The 18,930-nt window shown below is 35.2% G+C and overlaps 1 non-coding gene across 1 annotated transcript; it reads right to left on the minus strand.

The window, feature by feature from the left end:
• Positions 1–15,902: 15,902 nt before the first annotated feature.
• TRNAS-GCU lies at positions 15,903–15,984 on the minus strand. The gene has a single exon. It is a non-coding gene; the product is annotated as a tRNA-Ser (tRNA).
• Positions 15,985–18,930: the final 2,946 nt, after the last annotated feature.

Here is an 18,930-nt window from a genome sequence, read left to right on the forward strand (position 1 = left end):
TCCTACTGCTCAGACTTTATTTACTCTTATTACTTACTGGGTTGGAGTACTCACATTACTCCCTGCACCTTGTGTGCAGATGCAGGTATTTGTTCACCCGGTAGCGGGTTTTGAGCTGATCGGAGGCTAAGGTTATCGGAGTTTAGCGAGGTGACTGCTAGCTTTCGCAGTACCACATTTCTTCCTTATGTTTATCAGTCCTCTTTTGTATATTTTTGATCTTGTAGTGGTATTTATGCTCTGATAGATGCTCGTGACTTGTGACACCCCAGTTTGGGCTGTGTTTGGGTTGTATTCCGCACTTAATAAAGAAATCATTTGATTAGACTGTGGTTATTTAGTTATGCTAAAACTGCCTGTTAATATTAGCTATTTTGAAAAGGCAATTGGGTTGGTTGGCTGGCCTTGTCTTCACGAGAGGCGCCATCACAACTTTTGATAAATATTATATGAGGATAAGACGGTCGATTCAAGTCCTGGCACACCAGAAGGATAAGACGATGGGTTAAAGTCTCAACGCACCATGAGGTTAAAACATCAGGTTTTGAATCCTGATGCACCATAATGATAAGAGTTGGGTCCGAGTCCCAATACATTATATCCTAACACGCCTTTATGAGTGTAAGACATTGGGTTAGAGTTCAATGCATTATATCCCATTGTCTTTTGATGAAAAATTATGAAGCCCGTCTCATTTGATATGCTCCATTCCGTGAAGTGAATGTGTTAGCAGCATATGATAAGGCTGAAGAAGACTAAATAATTACCTTAATCGTATGAATATTCTTGGGTCTGGCAAGGGACAAAATAATAATTTTCATCATAGTTGTAATTATAAAAGGAAAACAATAAGGATTCTCAAAATATTCCTTCAAAATGTGAAGATGATGTTTACCATCACTATGATATGAAAAATAACAAAATGATTATGGCCCATTCCTTGAAGAAAATGTGACTTGTGATAAGCAATTTTAATGCAAACCCATTCCTGAAAGTGAATATGGCATTATTTGATAAATATTATAAATAAGGATTTGCTCATGCATGGTTGGGTAAATACTATAGCGCATCTCCAAGGGAGGTTTGAGAATACTAAAGAGAATAATATTATTATATGGTTGCATGAATATATCATCGGTCGCGCACTTATAATACGATTGAAATATTTTGACATTCCTTATCAAATATTTTTAAAGGCAAAAGCTAAGCAAAAAACGAGTCTTGCCTATAATAATTTCGACTGTGACAATATTAATTTAATTTCTCTATAAAGGAGACATCACCATATGGATGGTGTAACAAAAGATATTGTAGTACAAAATAACTTAAGAGCTCCGAAAGAACTAAATTGTTACTACCCGAATGAATGAAATTGTCCATAACATTGATATTATAGTAAGTCTCAAAAGAAACTTTTTGAGTTTCAAATATATTTACCAAAGTTGTTGGCATATCGGGACTATAAATGAAAGGAAGATTGAATATCTTCATGTTACTATAATCATACTAGTTAAATATGAAAAGCTACCCGACTTTTCTTCTATTTGTACTACACGATGGAATCACATGCCACAAGTAAACTAGAGGCTTACTTAAACAAGTATTAGTTGGGATGACCGGTTGGCCATCCAGTTCAATTATGATGTGAATAATTGATTGAGAATTCACATTGGCATATATTGAAGAAATAGAAAATTCTTCAACAATTCTCTTATGTTGCTTATTCTCATGATATACCAGCTAAGCTTGGGATTGAATTCCCTACTTTTTGTGTGACGACCCGGCCAGGCGTCTGATGAGTTACCGCTCCGTTTTCCCCCATTTCTGCTTCTTATTGTTTTTTTATCCGTGTTTTATGGTATCGAGTTGGCCGGATTGAATCCGGAATGATTTTGGTGAAGTTTGAGACACTTAGTCTCTTTTAAGAAGGCTTAAGTTGTAAAAGTCAACCGGATGTTGACTTATGTGTTAGAGGGCTCGGATGGGAGTTCCGATGGTTCGGTTAGCTTCGGGAGGTAATTTGAGACTTAGGAGTGTGATCGGAATGGGTTTTGGAGGTTGGAGAAGATTTAGGCTTGAATTGGCGAAGTTGATATTTTGGCGATTTCCGGTTGGTAGGCGAGATTTTGATATAGGGGTCGGAATGGAATTCCGAGAGTTGTAGTAGCTTTGTTGTGTCATTTGGGATATGTGTGCAAAATTTCAGGTTATTCGGACGTGGTTTGGTTGCGTTTTTTTATCAAAAGCGAAATTTGGAAGATTTTAGAAACTTAGGCTTGAATCCGAGGTGTTTTGGTTGATTTGATGTTGTTTGAAGTGTTTTTACAATTGGAACAAGTTTGAATGAGGTATTAGGATAGGTTTGTGCTTTTGGTTGAGGTCCCGGGGGCCTCGGGGTGATTTCGGGTGGTCAACGGAGAAGTTGTAATGTTATTGCAGCTGCTGAAGTTGCTGCTTCTGGTGTTTTCGCACCTGCGGTTTGGGGACCGCAGGTGCGGCACCGCACGTGCGGAAGGGGAGCCGCAGATGCGGATTTGAGAGAAGAGTCAGGAACCGCAGATGCGGAAGTTGGACCGCACCAGCGGCGTCGCAGGTGCGGAATTGGTCCGTAAGTGATTTTCGCAGAAGCGGAGGATAGACCGCATATGCGGTACCGCAGAAGCGGCAATTGTGCCGCAGATGCGGAACAACTGGACAGAAGAATTAAACAGAGTCCTTCGCGAATTTTGGGTTATTTCACCATTTTTTGACTTCGGCTCGGGAGCTTTTTGGACAATTTGGAAGAGGGATTTCAAGGGAACTTCATTGAGGTAAGGATTTTGGACCTAAAACTCGTTCCTATGCTATCATTTCATGGATTAGAGCTAGAATTTGTGGAAATTAAGGGTGAAAATTGGGGAAGCTAGGGTTTAGGATTGGAGACCTATGATTGAGGTTTTGATGGGCCATTTGAGGTGCATTTCTGAGTTTTGGTATATATGAATTCGCGGGAAGATAAGGAATCTATTGGTGTAAAAATTATCGAATTCCTAGACGCGGGCCCCGGGGTCGGGTTTTTGTAATTTCGGGATTTGTGTAATTATTGATTGTTTTCGCTTGGGCTTCGTTCCTTTAGCCTATTTTGACGTCCTGGTTCTGATTTTGGATAGATTCGACGCGAGTGGAGGCCGATTCGAGGGGCAAAGGCGTCGCGAGCTAGAGATTTGATCGGTTCGAGGTGAGTAATGATTGTAAATGATGTTCTGAGGGTTTGAAACCCCGGATTGCACATCGTAATGCTATATTGAGGTGAGGCACACGCTTGATGACGAGCGTAGGGTCGTACACTATTAGGGATTGTGACTTGGTCCGTCCCGATTGATGATTTTACCGCGTATTTGACTGAAATCTATTTGCTATCATCATTATTTGGGCGGAATGCCATACTTGGGCTTCGTGCCAACTATTTGAAGCCTTCGGAGGATTTTATTGATATTTCCTCACTGTTTTGACTTTATACTTGAACTCAGTCATGTTATTTTCCACTGCTTTTATACTCAGCCATGTTTACTCCCTTTTAATACTTAAATGATATTTTAAATGATGTTTTGGGCTGAAAAATACTGTTTTACTACTGCTCGAGAGGCTTGTGAGGATTTTTGACCGAGTAAGGTCGTGGGCCTATGTTGTGAGGAAACACTGATATTGATTTGAGGCCGAGGGCTTGAGATATGTACGCCACGAGGTGGCTTGATTGATATGAGGCCTAGGGCCTAGTGATGACGCCACAAGATGGCTTGATATTGCGCTTGGGCCGTAAGGGCCCCTCCAGGAGTCTGCACACCCCCAGTGAGCGCGGGTACCTAGTATGATGTGAGATTGAGCCCGAGGGGCTGGTATGATTCTGAGATGTTGCCCGAGGGGCGGAGTTGTTGATACTGTGCCGAGGGGCAAACTTCTATGTGTTCATTATTCCTTAATTGCCTGTCATTTTCCTGCTTTCCTATTGAAAAAGGATTTCTATTTATCTCTTGACTGATTTACTGTTTTCAAATGGTTTTACTGCTTCATTATAGTTTGCCCTGTGCCTTACGTGATTTCTCGCTTTCAGTCTTTATTTCCATTTGTTACTCACTGAGTTGGAGTACTCGCTTTACTCCCTGCACCTTGTGTGCAGATTCAGGCGTAGCTTGTTCCGCTCCCGAGTGTTGATCCTTCCAGCTTCAGGCGGACATTCGGACTACACGAGGTAGCTGCCTGGCGTCCGCAGTTTCCGTCTTTCTCCTCCTTTATCATTTCTATCTTGTTTCAGACAGATGTACTAGTTTACAGACTTAGCGGACTGGTATTATGACTTATAGATGCTCATGACTAGTGACACCCCGGTTAGGGTTGTGTTTGGGTTGTACTTCCGCATTATTATGATATTATCTGCTACTTAGTACTATTAAATCATGTTTTAGCCTGTTTTCTTGATGTTTAGCTGTTTAACTTCGAATTTGGGAATAGTTGGCTGGCCTTGTCTTCACGAGAGGCGTCATCACGACCGGGTCCGGGAATAGGGTCGTGACATTTTGTCACCTGCCATGTGGACCGTTTACCATTGTATGATTTTAATAGATGCATCTATGGTCACATGTGCAGTTGTTAACAACTTGTAATTTGACTTTTGCAAGGTTGCTTGCTCAAATTATTAGAGCACAATTCCAGAATGAAAATTATGATGATTTATCTTGAATGCTAGTTTAAATCAAAGTTGGTTTAGCAGAATATATATGCCACCAATTATTGCTAAACCACAGGTTATGAGAACAAAACTCCAAAAAAATGGTATGAGATGTATTATTTAATATACAGCAGCACTTGTACACATCTTGCCAACAAGCTAATGATAAATTCTCCCTATCACAATTGGTTCAGGGTCAGAAACCAAATAATTTTCTTCTAGAAATATGGATGTGCTATATGATTTAGTTATTTCACAGTAATGCATAAAGTTAGGTCCCCAAAAAAGGTTGGCGATATGTCTTGGTGATCCCAACATTAGGGGAGAAAATGTGCAGTTGGAAAAGTAATACATGGAATGAATTATTATGAGTACATCTAGATCCTCGTACAAGAAAATGTGAATTTGAAGTTTAAGCGTCATTTCCAAAATACTGTTAGACACATTTGCTGATCCAATGCTAAATATTATATTTCAGTTGCTAATGCTCCAAATAGAATAAAGTTCATGATGGACAGAGTCTGTGGCACACGTAAAGCGTAATAGACCAATCGATTTTAAAGATAAAACTCCTTGAAGAATGAGATGAGCAAATGATCAAGATGGTCATAATAAAGAGGCAATTTATGATATAATACTTTATGAGACCTCATCGGAAGAGGCTCAGGTACCTGAAAATAATGAGATAAAGAGATCTCAATAACTTTTATCTTTATTGAGTAACGATGGAATCGATATAAAATGATCGTCGACGATACTGTTGATATAATGTAGCGCTAAACATTATTAATATTGACAAGTATCTTGAGCTCAAATCTATCATGAAAGTTGGACAGATAAATGATTCGCCAAATAAAAATACGTAATGAAAATTGATTTCACCTAAAAAATGTGAAGATGGACGGATAGTTCCAACACCTGAAAGTATAAAGCCAGTAGAGATATAAATGTGTTCTTTTGCGAAAAGTTAATAGAACTCAAGTCGATAGACATAAAGACGACTTGTGACATAAGAAAATTTATAAATATCCCGGCTTTGATTATACAGAAACATGTTCTTATGTGGTAGATGCAATTACATTCAGGTATCTTATTAATACGCAATACATGAATATTTTGATATACGTCTTATGCATGTTGCCACGGCCTATTTATATGGCTCATTGGATAATGAAATTTTTTCAAAATCCTGAAGGATTTAAATTGCCTGAAGCATACAAAGATTCCCCGAAAACATGTTCAATAAAGCTTCACAAATTTTTATACAGATTAAAACAAATAGCGCGCATGTGGTATAATCATCTTAGCGAGTACCTATTGAAAGAAAGATACAAGAATGACGCAGTGTGCCCTTGTATCTTTATAAAAAGGTCTAGATCTGAATTTATCATGATAGCTTTGTATGTTGATGACTTGAATATCATTAGGACTCCTGAAGAGCTTTCAAAGGTGGTAGAATATTTGAAGAAAAAAATTGAAATGAAAGATCTTGGAAATAATTTTTTTTTCTTGGCTTACAAATTGAGCATTTGAAAAAATGGAATATTTATTCATCAATCAACACACATTGGAAATATTTTGAAGCGATATTTATATGGATAAACACATCCATTGATTACCCCGATGATTGTGAAATCGCTTGATATAAATAAAAATCCATTTCGACCTCATGAAAATGATGAACTTTTGGGTGTTGAAATACGATATCTTAGTGGAATTGGGCATTAATGTGTCTTGCCAATAATTTTCTACCAGATATAACTTTCTTTTTATGCTTATTAGTAAGATTTAGTTCTTCCACGACACAAAGACATTGAATGGCATTAAGCATATATTCAAATATCTCTGAGAGAACACTGATATGAGTTTATTTTACTCAAATGAATCCAAGTCAGTATTAATTAGTTATACAGATGCAAGATATTTGTTTGATCCACATAAAAGTCGCTCTCAGACAGACTATTTATTTACATGTGGAGGCACAGCCATATCATGGCATTCAACGTAACAAACTATGGTTGATACTTCTTCAAATCATGCAGAGATAATAGTCATTCATGAAGCAAGTCAAGAATGGTTTTAGTTGAGATCGACAACTCAACACATTCAGGAAACAAATAGTCTTTGTTTGACAGGGATATCCCAACTATGAAGACAATGTTGCATGCATAATTCAACTGAAAGGAGGATACATTAAAGAAGACAGAACAAAATACATTTTACCAAAATTCTTTTTCACTCATGATCTTTAAAAGAATGGTCAAATAGACGTTCAACAAGTTCGTTTAAGTGATAATTTGACAGATTTAAGGCATTGCTAACCTCAACATTCTACAAGCTGATATACGATATAGGAATGCATCATCTCCACAATATTTGGTATATTTTCATCAAGGGGAGTAAATATGCACTGCACTTTTTTTTCCTTAACCAAAGTTTTATCCCCCTAGATTTTCCTTGTAAGATTTTCAATGAGACATCAAGTAATGCATGTTAGAAATAATTATATTTTCTTTTCTTTCACTAGGATTTTTTCCCAATGGATTTTCCCCAAACGAGGTCTATGAGTTTTATTGTTTTACATAAAATTTCAAGGTGGAGTGTTGTAAATAGTGAAAAATCCAAGGAGGAGTATTGTAAATATTGTATAAATGAATTTCATATTGTAAACAGTACGAGGATGAATTTTGCTACAAGATATCTATCTTTGCACTATTCAAGATAGATTTTATCTTACCTTTTCTTGCCTATAAAAGCATGGCAAATTATATAGGTAGAAATAGAATCGTCAATATGGGCTTGGCCCGTCAAGGGCAGCCAAACCCAGCCCGTAATTTAGTAAGGCTAGGCTAAAATTGAGGCTTTTAAGCTCGGCTCGAATTAGCCCGTGACCAATAAGGCTTGACTGAGCTGGGCTGGCCCGTGGGCCTACTAAAAATATAAATTTAAAATATATAAAATATAAAAGTGTATGACAAAAAATAGCAAAAAGTGTATTCCAAGCTTAAAACTTATTAAGCTCATCATATTACAAGATCAAGGTCTTAAAACATTAATTAGTTTTCATTTTTAATTATTCTTAATATTTAACTAATTAATATTGCAATTGAATTGTAGATGTAGATGAAAATGAAAACGTTAAGACAACCTTATCACAAGCGGATTCAAATGTATTTGATCTAGGGCTGCTTATCGAGAGGATCGGGCGGCTATTTACGTTTAACGGCTTGGCTTATCGGTTTTCGACTTTTAAATATAGTAATCTGCTAGCCACCCGATAAAATATCGAGCGAATTGGTATCGACTTAGCTATTAGAGGGCGATTAACGGGCGATTTATCAACCTATTTGAATTATTGAATCTGTATTACAGAGGCCTATTTTGACAACATATTGGTACAGTGACACGGAAGTAAATGGTTTCTTCACCAATCATACACAGTACACACCATAAAAACCATTCTGAAAATTCTATAAAAGAGATAAACACAACAACATCCAATATCAGTAAGAGCAAGCTCAGAAATAAATTTCTTGTAATATCCAAGAAATTAACAAAACCTTTAACAAAAATTTCTCAATGTTAGCAAATTTTCTTGAAAAAATAAAATTTATTTTTTGACAAAAAAGAAAAGTTGAAACAACCAAAAACACACTTTGCAAAAGAATTTTCAAACGAGTTCATATAAACAAAATATAGGAAAATGAAGGCGTCAGAGATCTTGGTGGATAAGGAATCATCAGATGAAAATTTTGTAAATCCCCATCAAGAGTAGCAAATATCTTTTTAACATGACCAGCCATTTCGTATCAAAAACTCGACAATTAAAATCCATAAAAGAAATAAAACTAATTGGATTAAAAAAAAAATAGGGATCCGATTATGATGAGGAAGTCAGAAGTAGCTGGTTGTAGTAATCACAGTATGTATATCAATGGGAATCCGATTTGTTCCTTACACATCATAATCAAAAAGTACCCCAATGTTTCGCTATTTTAAAAATAAAAAATTAAAATCAAATATGTAAAATTAAAATAAGAGAAAATGTATTTGCCTTGTCACCGAAAAACCCTTTAGCAGAAGGGATAATTCGAAGTTAAGTGTAGTCACACATATAGGAACAAATATATATTCAATGTTTTCGTATAGCCTAATAATAGATCCCTTGATCAAAGAATTGCAATATTAGATCTCCTCAACACTAAAAAGAGAGAAAAGAAAAAAAAACGAGAAAGGAACACCAATTCACATTGAGAGAGGTTTTGTGTTAGTGTTATGTTTTAATTGACTCGATTTCTCTAGCCGTTAAAAGAGCATGGGCCGACGACTGCCAACGTATGATTTGGTACTATATTCGATAAGAAAATTGAATAAATCATTCCCAAACAAATAAACTGTTAATAAAAAAATTCAATCTCCCCGTCTGTTAAACCGTTAACTCAATACCGATAAGCCATTAAGTTTCAGTTTCAAACATATTTGATAAAAATTATGTGTTGCATATCCCATAAGCATCATCAACATTCTCTTGAATAGTTTGTTTTGAGTTTTGATTTTTAGTAAAGTCTTGTCTTTTACTTTTTGTGTTTATTGTGAGATATTGGAACAATATAAAATATTAATAAGCTTTACAATAAAAAAAATTTACCTTTAAAATATATTTTTTATATTAGAACTTAAAAAAAAAATATAAAATTCCACTTTAAAAATTGATGAACGCCCGCAACCCACATAGGACTAGAGTGGATTTATCATTATAAATAATAGGCTAGCCCAGCCCAGCAATTGCTAACCACCTATATTGACAGCTAATGGTAGAAACCATTAAGAAAGAAAGAAATCTACAACATTTTTCTTAATATTAGTTCCCTTCTTATTATTTTATTCTGCTACACATTTATTTTATTTTTTCAGAAATCATACAAAATGCGATGCTAAAATGTTCCATCAAGAAAAGTTACGAGATATATATATATTTGGTTCATCTAATATGTCGCTTAAAATCTGTCCCAATGGACTTACTAGTTAATCATGTAATCAATTAGATTGTTGGCCTTTTTCCAACGAGATTGTTACTTAAGACTTTCCAACAATAATTGTGGTAAGTGTGTTTCTGGCAATAGTGATCCTTTAAAATATATGGGCAAATACGGATAACTTCACTTAACTCCAAAAAGGGTTTCCACTCGGACCTCTTCAAAAATTCATATATGCAGAAAATGAAAAAGACAAAGACTACAAAATAGAATTAGGGCTTCAACACTAGGGTAAAAACAACATTGGCATGATCGAACTCTAAAATTACAATAGAAAGATTTACGAATATTCCTATATAAACTTTACCAAACTCTTAAATAACAATAAAAAGATTTACAAATATCCTTGTGTAAACTTTAATAGAGTGCAGTAAAAACAGAGTTGTATAATAACCTTTAAACATGCTAAATATTCTATTTTAACCAGTTAAATTAAATGTGAAATGTACATAATAAAAATTACTAAGTCTAATGAAGTATTCAAAAAATGTAGAGGCATCTGAATGCACAAGGACTATATGCAAGTATCCTAGTGTCAGAATCTCCGCCCCAATTCAGTATCGGCAACGTACAGCGCTATATACGCTATTAAAAAAGCGCATCAGAGACTCTAATTTATTGCCTTTTGTAGACTCAATATTCAAATTGGTAATTTAATATAGTTTTAGGTCCTAATTAAAAGAAGTAGAATGGCTCTATACATTAGGTTCAATTCAACAGAAATAATCAAGTCAGAAGAAGTATTCAACAATGTAGAGGCATCTGAATGCATAAGGACTATATAAAAGTCCTTGTGCCAGAATCTTCTCCCCCAAATCAGTATTGGCAACGTACAGCGCTGTATACACTATTGACAAAGTGCATCAGAGACTCTATTTTATTGCCTTTATTAGACTGATTAATCAAAATCAGTAATATCAAGAACTATGTAGCAACTCATATCTACACTCCTATTCCCAAACATAGGCTTATCGCCAACAAGTCGTCCATGTATTAAATTAATTCAAATTAACCATATATAAAATCAAAACTCGAATCACTCTTTCAACTTAATTCATATTCATGCTTTTACTAAGAAAATTATGTGATTCACAAGTGAATGATTTCATGTAAAAATTAGTTTAGAAGAACCAATCTCATTCTCTATGATCTTTAAATAAAAGACTAAACATTGAGTCTGATGAAGTATTAAATAATGTGAGGCATCTGAATGCACAAGGACTATATATAAACATCCTCGTGCCAGAATCTTCGCCCCAATTACATTCTTGGCAACGTACAGCGCTATATACGCTATTGACAAAGCGCATCAGATACTCTAATTTATTGCCTTTTTTCTAGATTCATTACCAAAATCAGTAATATCAACAATTGTGAAAGAAAATAGATCAACAAAAAATGTGGAGCTGTTAAAACAAATAAAGAGGCTCAGATAGTAATGATAACGAATCAACAAGTTTATGATTAAGCTTTCATAGTTTGATGGTATATGATTTTTTGGTCATCATTGCCTCAAAATGTCTGAAACTTCGAGATTTAAAATAGAACAAAACAAGGAAATGCGAAGAAATTCCAGATTATGAAAACAAAAAGTTAGCAGTGAATTAGAAATCTTGAAAGGCTCTGAATTTCAGTTGCATATGAAACAGAGAATAAGGCAGCTGAAACCTGGAGTTGGTCTTGAGAGGTAGGCGACTAATCCGAACTGTGGACTAAGAGGGCCTTCTAGTGGGCTTATATAGAGCAAACCTCTGCAAAACCCTAATCTGCCAATTACCAGAATGCCCCAATAGAACCGACCCATAAGCCCTAAAATCTGATATGCCTCAGCGTCTTTGGAAAAGCTTTTTACTTTTGCAAAAAGTAGTTTGTATTTCACTAATTAATTTAAAATTTATGTTTAAGTAATAAATAATATTTGGCCAAACTTTTAAAAAGTACTTTTAAATGTATTTTTTTAAAGTACTTTTTAAAAAGGGAAAATGTCTAAATTTGTACCTCTACTATAGTATATAGTTTACATTTATCCTCATTACACTTTTTCGCCCAAATATATACCTAATATTAACAAACTATTCGGAATTACCCCTAGCCCTAACGTCCCCTCTAATAATTTGTTCATATCAACAGTCAAGTCAGCAAGTCCAACTAACTTAAAATGACTCATCTCCATAAACTTGACCCATTCTAGCCGATTGACCCATCCTACATCAAACTTATCCCACAAATGTATTCGACCCGGATGATTTGAAAAAGAGTTCATTTTTCTGATGTCTTGAAAGAAAAGAGAAAATGACTGAACTCTCTCTAAGTTCTCCATATTGCATCGGTGAAGGTCAAATAAAGAGGTCAACCGGTCGAGTAGGCGACATTCCTTAGGGTTGACAGGGTTCGCTTTTGCGATCCCTGTATCGTGTTTGTAGAGGTCGCAAATGCAAAATCTGCAACTGGGTTACAAGTTGAGATTTTGGGACTTAATCTCATTTTATCATATTTCTTAACCCTACACACGGTGCGAGGCGATTTTAGGAGGGGATTTTCACACAAAACTATTGGATAACTGTTTTTGGCTCTATTTTGATGTTATGACATGATTATTAATGAATTTTAACATAAAAACCCACGAGATTTGAAGGAAATTTTTGGAAATTTTGACTATGTTTTGAAAATTAAAAATTTGGGATTTGAGAGTTGATTTGAACACGGATTTGAAAACCAATCACATATTTTGGCTCGTAGGGTTATGGGCAGTCGAGACCTACCCCTCGACTCGGGTTTTGCTGGCGGGCCCCGGTTGACTTTTGTTGACTTTTTGAGAATTTTGTAAAGGCCTTAACTTTATTAATCAAAATTAATTTCTCTTACATTGTTTGATATTATGAAGTCGTTCTTGGCTAGATTTGAGCCGAGCGAAGGAGAATTTAAAGGAAAATATTTTTAGAGTATTAATTTGGGTTATTTGAGGTAAGTATCTTGCCTAACTTTGTGTGAGAAAATTAACCCTTAGGATTTGGCCTAATTTGTAATATTTGTGTTATGTGAAACGTGTATACGAGGTGACTAGTGTGTACATGGGCATATTTGTGATTTGTGACCGGATTAGACCTTAGGTTATTAATATGCCTTGAATTAGGTTTGCTTGCTATATGAACATGCTTTATTGTTGAATATTCGCTGCACTCTTACCTTATTATCATGTTCTTGTGCACATCGTTGTTGAGCTTTGAGCCTATATTTGAGGTGATTCCGAATCTTGTTGTTTTGTGATATTGTGGCACATGTGGGCTTTTTCTACGGGTTGATTGTTATTGTCTAGAGTGTAAGGGTGGCGAGATGCGCATGTGGCGACATAAAGGTGATGTTTATTGATACACACGTGGCGAGATAAGGGGGCTTATGCGCGCTTAGCTATATAAGGGAAATATTTCATTGTGAAGCTCACGCAAGGGCATAAGGGTGGCTTATTGATGATGTTATATGGTATTTTTCGGTGATCCTTGATGATACCCATGTGTTGGAATGGGTTGATGTTTTGAACCCATCCTTGTTTTCCTTAAATGATTTCACTTTGTATTTTTATGAGTTGTTGGTTGATTTGCCATGTTATCACATGCCCCACTCTTGGTTGATATTTGTCTTGTGTTGTGATAGCCTTATCTAGTCTTAGAAATTAGGTGTTACACTGGGGGATTTGCAGCCGTACCCTATATTTGTGCCACATTTAACCTGTACCATATTTGTAAAAATTATTGATTTGTAGCCAGTTGACAAAAAATCCGTAATAATATGACACTTGCACCCCTGATAAATCGCGTGATCTGCAACTTCATTCATGAAAAAAGATCTCCTCCTCTCCTCTCAGTAGCTTTATCAAAAAATCAGAAATTTCATGCTAATATAGCATGAAGTTGTTTTACATTGAAGCTAAAACTTCATGCTAATGCATGCTGGAGTTATTTATCGTGTAGTCTACAGTTTTCTCATAAGTGCTGAAGTTATTTAGTTCATTTGCTAAAACTTCAGTTTAAACATGCTGAAGTTATTTAGTTCATTTGCGAAAACCTCATACTAAATATGCTTAAGTTTTTGTCTTGCAGTATGTAATTTTCTAATGAGTGTTTGCTAATGCAGGCTGAAGTTATTTAGTTCATTTGCTAAAAAACTTCAGACTAAATATGCTTAAGTTATTTAGTTCATTATGCTTAAGTTATTTAGTTCATTTGCTAAAACTTCAGACTAAACATGCTTAAGTTATTTAGTTCATTTGCTAAAACTTCAGACTAAACATGCTTAAGTTATTTAGTCATTTGCTAAAACTTCAGACTAAATATGTTGAAGTTATTTAGTTTATTTGCAAAAACTTCAGACTAAACATGCTTAAGTTATTTAGTTCATTTGCTAAAACTTCATGCCAAAATATGCTGAACTTTTGTCCTGCAGTCTACAGTTTTGTCAATAGTCCTGACGAGCAAAATCATCTTTTTAAAACGCTTTTAACAAAAAAATGGTTACGGATGCAAACGGAAAAACAAAACGGGTATAAGTTAAAAGGGGGCGATCAAATAGGGCGCCTCATGCAACTTTTATTAGTACACTTTAGCCTGGGTTGGACAATGACCCATTTATTGACCTAACCCATCTTGACCCGCTCAAATTCAGTCCAACCCGCCCATTTGCCATCCCTACTCCTAGCTGTTTTCCGTTAGGAGATCAAAATAGTGTTCAACTCTGATATCGGCAATTTCCCGTCCCTTTAGAAATTTACCAGAACCCTCTTAAATAGCTTTTCTAATCAAAGAATCAGATTGAAAATATTTACACAATCTAAATTAACATTTCAATGTAAAACCAAATATGCACTTGTGTTGAACTTTTGATTTACAAAGCTGAAGAATATAAATTTGGCTGAAGACAGTGTGACTAAATGACCGATACTTTTGTTAACCAAATAGAGCTTTCTAAAGCTAATGAAACTGGGAATAAAAGCTCATTGATTCTCGAAAGCTGTTAAAATCCAATAAACATATTTGTTTCTGTTGTTACTTGTACGATCGTTCAAAATCGAACCATAACCGTTAACCGAATCAAACCGATGGCTTATTGGTATCGGGTTATCGGGGTAATGATTGAGATTTGATAATTAACGGCTTAACGGTTTGGGGGCGGATTACTCAATTTTCTTATCAGATAAACCGTTAACCCATTAACCCGTTAAGAATTTTTATATTTACACTTTTATCCCTAGTAGCTCAAATACACACATTGCATGTTCACAATAGGATAATATTTTTTGACATGAGAATGAGATCAATGAGGTATAGTTACGCTACTTTGATTAATTGATTAACTTAAATAACAAGGGTAACTTCAGATAGTTCGTAGATCATGCAAGACAGAAACTTCGGATAGTTATGCTACTTTGATTAACTGATCAACTTAAATCACGAGGATAACTTCAGATAGTTTCGTAGATCATGCAAGACAGAAACTTCGGGTACAGTTGAAGATTTAGGTCTTAAAAATAAAAGACAGATGACCGAATATCTGATAAAATGATATGAGAATAGTAAAAGGTGATGCATTACTGCTATCTGAAGCTTGGACAGAATCACCTGGCTACATCACCAACTATATCTTCCTCCATTTCTTTCTTACGTTGTTCTTTAAAAGCTTTGAGCTTTCTGTGTTGTTACAGTGACCTTTGAACTATGCAGTTTGCCGTTTAGTATTTACAAGACTATGATTGTTCAATTTTTTTTATTTGATTTAGCCGATAAACCGCCCGATAATTGTTAATCCGATACCAATCCGCCTATTGTCTTATTGGATGGCTAGAGGACTACTATATTTATAATCCAATAACCGAGCCAAACCGTTAAGCATAATTATCCGCCCGACAAGCACCCCTAGTTACTTGGCATGTGCCATAATCACCTCCCGTTGGCTCGTCCAGCAACGGTTAGTGAAGGCGTTTGCTGAGAGTAACAAGAAGAGAATTGAATGAGCTTGCTGTAGAACTTTGATGATTTTGCTTTTCGGTTAATCTATTTTTCTTTTTTAAACTTGGTATTGGAAAAATAACAGATAAAAGTGGGAATAAGCCATTGTAGGGAGCAGGCTTTTCACATATTCGGCGTTATAGTTAAAATAAAAATTGACTTCGTCGCCTGAGAGATTCGAACTCTCGCGGGGAAACCCCATGTACTTAGCAGGCACACGCCTTAACCACTCGGCCAAAACGACTTTGTTGGTCTACAACGGCAAAGGCTAAATAATGACTACCAACTTGCATTTAGCTCTGATTGACCTAAACAAATACTACTACAATAACATTCGAGATGTTACGAAACGTAGCTCAAAATAATAATATAAAACAAGAAAATAGACAAGAATGTAGGGAGCAAGAGAGAAGAGATTGTTATTTCTTCCATATATTCAAGTATGTATAATGTGGTGCCAAAACCCTCTATTTATAAGATTACATAGAGGCATACAAAAGAATGCCATAAACATGACATTAAACATTTGAGATCATGGAGGAAGATCATGGGGAGGTTATGGAGATGTGGGAGTTACAGCTATAATGGTGAGAAGTAGTGGGAGTTATCTACATAATGGAGAAGAGTAGTGGGAGTAACTTCTTTATGAGTTATAGACATCCACTACAAAATATAATATTTTATAACACTCCCCATTGGATGTCTATAGATAATGTGTCTCGTTAAAACCTTACTAAGAAAAAACCCTGTGGGAAAAAATCTTAGTGAAGGAAAAAGAGTACACATATCTTGTAATACGCATTATTTGCTGCCTCACTAAAAACCTTGCCAGAAAAATCCAGTGGGATAAAATCTTAGCTAAGGGAAAAGGAGTACAGCGCGTATTTGCCTCCCCCTGATGAAAACATCACTTTATTCTTCGGAGATGGTGAATTCCAAGCTTGTATAACAACAACTCTAATATTGAGATCCGTAATGTCTTGTGAAGAAGTTTGTCAAATTATCACTAACAAATTTGTTGAAGAACTTTGGTGAATGTGCTTTATTTTTGTCTCCTTCGATAGTCCTTCTTTCAATTGATATAAGCAAACAACATTATCTTCAGTATTATTGGGATCTTCTCTTCAAAGTCAAGTCACACGTCTGTTGTGTGTTGAGCCCCTTGCTTTATCAGTTGCTTATCTTGGCATGACTTGAATAAGTATCAACAATTAACTGCCTTGTAAAATGATAATATGACAGTACTCTCACATGCAAATAGATTGTTTCCTCTCTTTCTCTCTACATTGTTGTCTATCTTCTTGTTTTATGTATTACTTTGAGCTAAGTTTCGTGACACGTTATCAACACGAATTGCTATTTCCTCTCAGACTTCCTAAAAGGGATAAACGCTCTCCACGAGAGCTACAACTTCTTTTGCCAAGGAAAACTTTGGATTACATCTCGTCAGAGATCTTGTGGTAATTATGGAAGATGATAATATTGTCATTAATTTAGTTTTATATGCATAAAGATGAGAAAGGTAAACTTTTATACTGCACTAGCATAATTACTACTATTGCATCTTAAGCCAGTCCCGATTTGGTGATGACATTTTCTAGACTTAATTTTGATCATCTTATTATGTATTGGTTAGTGTTTATCTCTATTTTTCTTCAAATTCATGAGATTTTGGACTAAAATTACATCCCAAAAATATTTATATTTTGAATCATGCAATAATGTCACTTTTGCATAAACATGTAATAAATTATAAATCAAATTAGATCATTTTTAAGTACGATTGTTCTTACATAAAAGCAACTCATCTTAAGAAATGGTGCAAGTAACCAAATATATGAGTTATATGCAGGCTATATATTCTGTTAGATGTACAATTATTAACGTGATTTAGTACAACATGCATTCTGATTGAGAAACAATGCTAAGTTCTCCTTTTTCTGATAAAATTAAAAAAATGTTCAGGAGCAATTTCTCTTGCAGAACATAAAAGCATTACTTGTACTACCAGTATATGATTTTAAAATTATTCTTGTACTTTCAACTAACATATTGAGTGCAGGTATAAAAGATTGTCACGTTATAGACTTACAATTTACACATGTATTTTCTAAAGTGACTGTAATATATCTCGAATTTGCTCCTGGAATAGCAATATTTTAAAAGAGGTTTTAAGACGGTGGGTTCAAGTCCCAGCGCACCATAAGGGTAAGACATCGGGTTCAAGTCCTGATGCACTATGATGATAAGAGTTGGATTTGAGTCCCAACTCATTATGACCTAGCATGTTTTTATATGGGTAAGGCATTGGGTTTGAGTCCCAATGCACCATATTGATGATTTAATGATGACTAATAAAAAATAATGTATTTTTCATGAAAAAGCATGAAGCTTGTCCCACTTGATTTGCTCCATTCTTGAAGTGAATGTGATAGCGGTGCATAATAAATCTAAATGAAGACAAGTGGTTGACTAATGAACGTGGGCGTGCCAAAGACCAAAATAATAATAGTCATCATTATGGTAATTATAAAAAGAAGAACAATAAGGGTTCTCAAAATAATCCTTCAAAGGTGAAGGAATTGCGTATCAATATGGTCTGTAAATATGAGGCACGCTCAGACGATTATAGTCCATTTTTTGAAAGAATGCGACTTGTGATAAGCATTGTAAATGCAGACTCATTCCTGAAGTGAGTGTGGAAATATATATGTGATACAAATTATGCACAAGAATGTATTTATGCATGGTTGAATAAATACTACAACTCACCTCTACGGGAGGTTTGAGGGAAAGAAAGATCATGAACATTGCTATGTGGTTACACGAATATGTCATTGGTCGTGTACATGTGGTAAGCTGAAAATATTTTTCCATGCCTTATAAAAAGTTATTAAAGGCAAACTTAAAGCAAGAAAAGATTTTGCTTATGATGATTTTGACCATGACAATTATTATGATAAGATAATTTTTTCCTTGGAGGAAAAATTCACCACTTGGATGGTGTTATAAAAGATCTTGTAGTGCAAAATTATTGAGAGCTCCAGAAGAGCGAATTTGTTACTACCCGAATAAATAAAATTATTCATGGCATAGGTGGTAGTAAGTCTCAAAAGAAACTTTTTGAGTTTCTAATAATTAGCCAAAGTGGTTGGCATTTGAGACTATAAATGAAAGGAAGATTTAATAT

This window comes from Nicotiana attenuata, unplaced genomic scaffold (assembly GCF_001879085.1).
Source record: "Nicotiana attenuata strain UT unplaced genomic scaffold, NIATTr2, whole genome shotgun sequence".
Lineage (NCBI taxonomy): Eukaryota > Viridiplantae > Streptophyta > Magnoliopsida > Solanales > Solanaceae > Nicotiana > Nicotiana attenuata.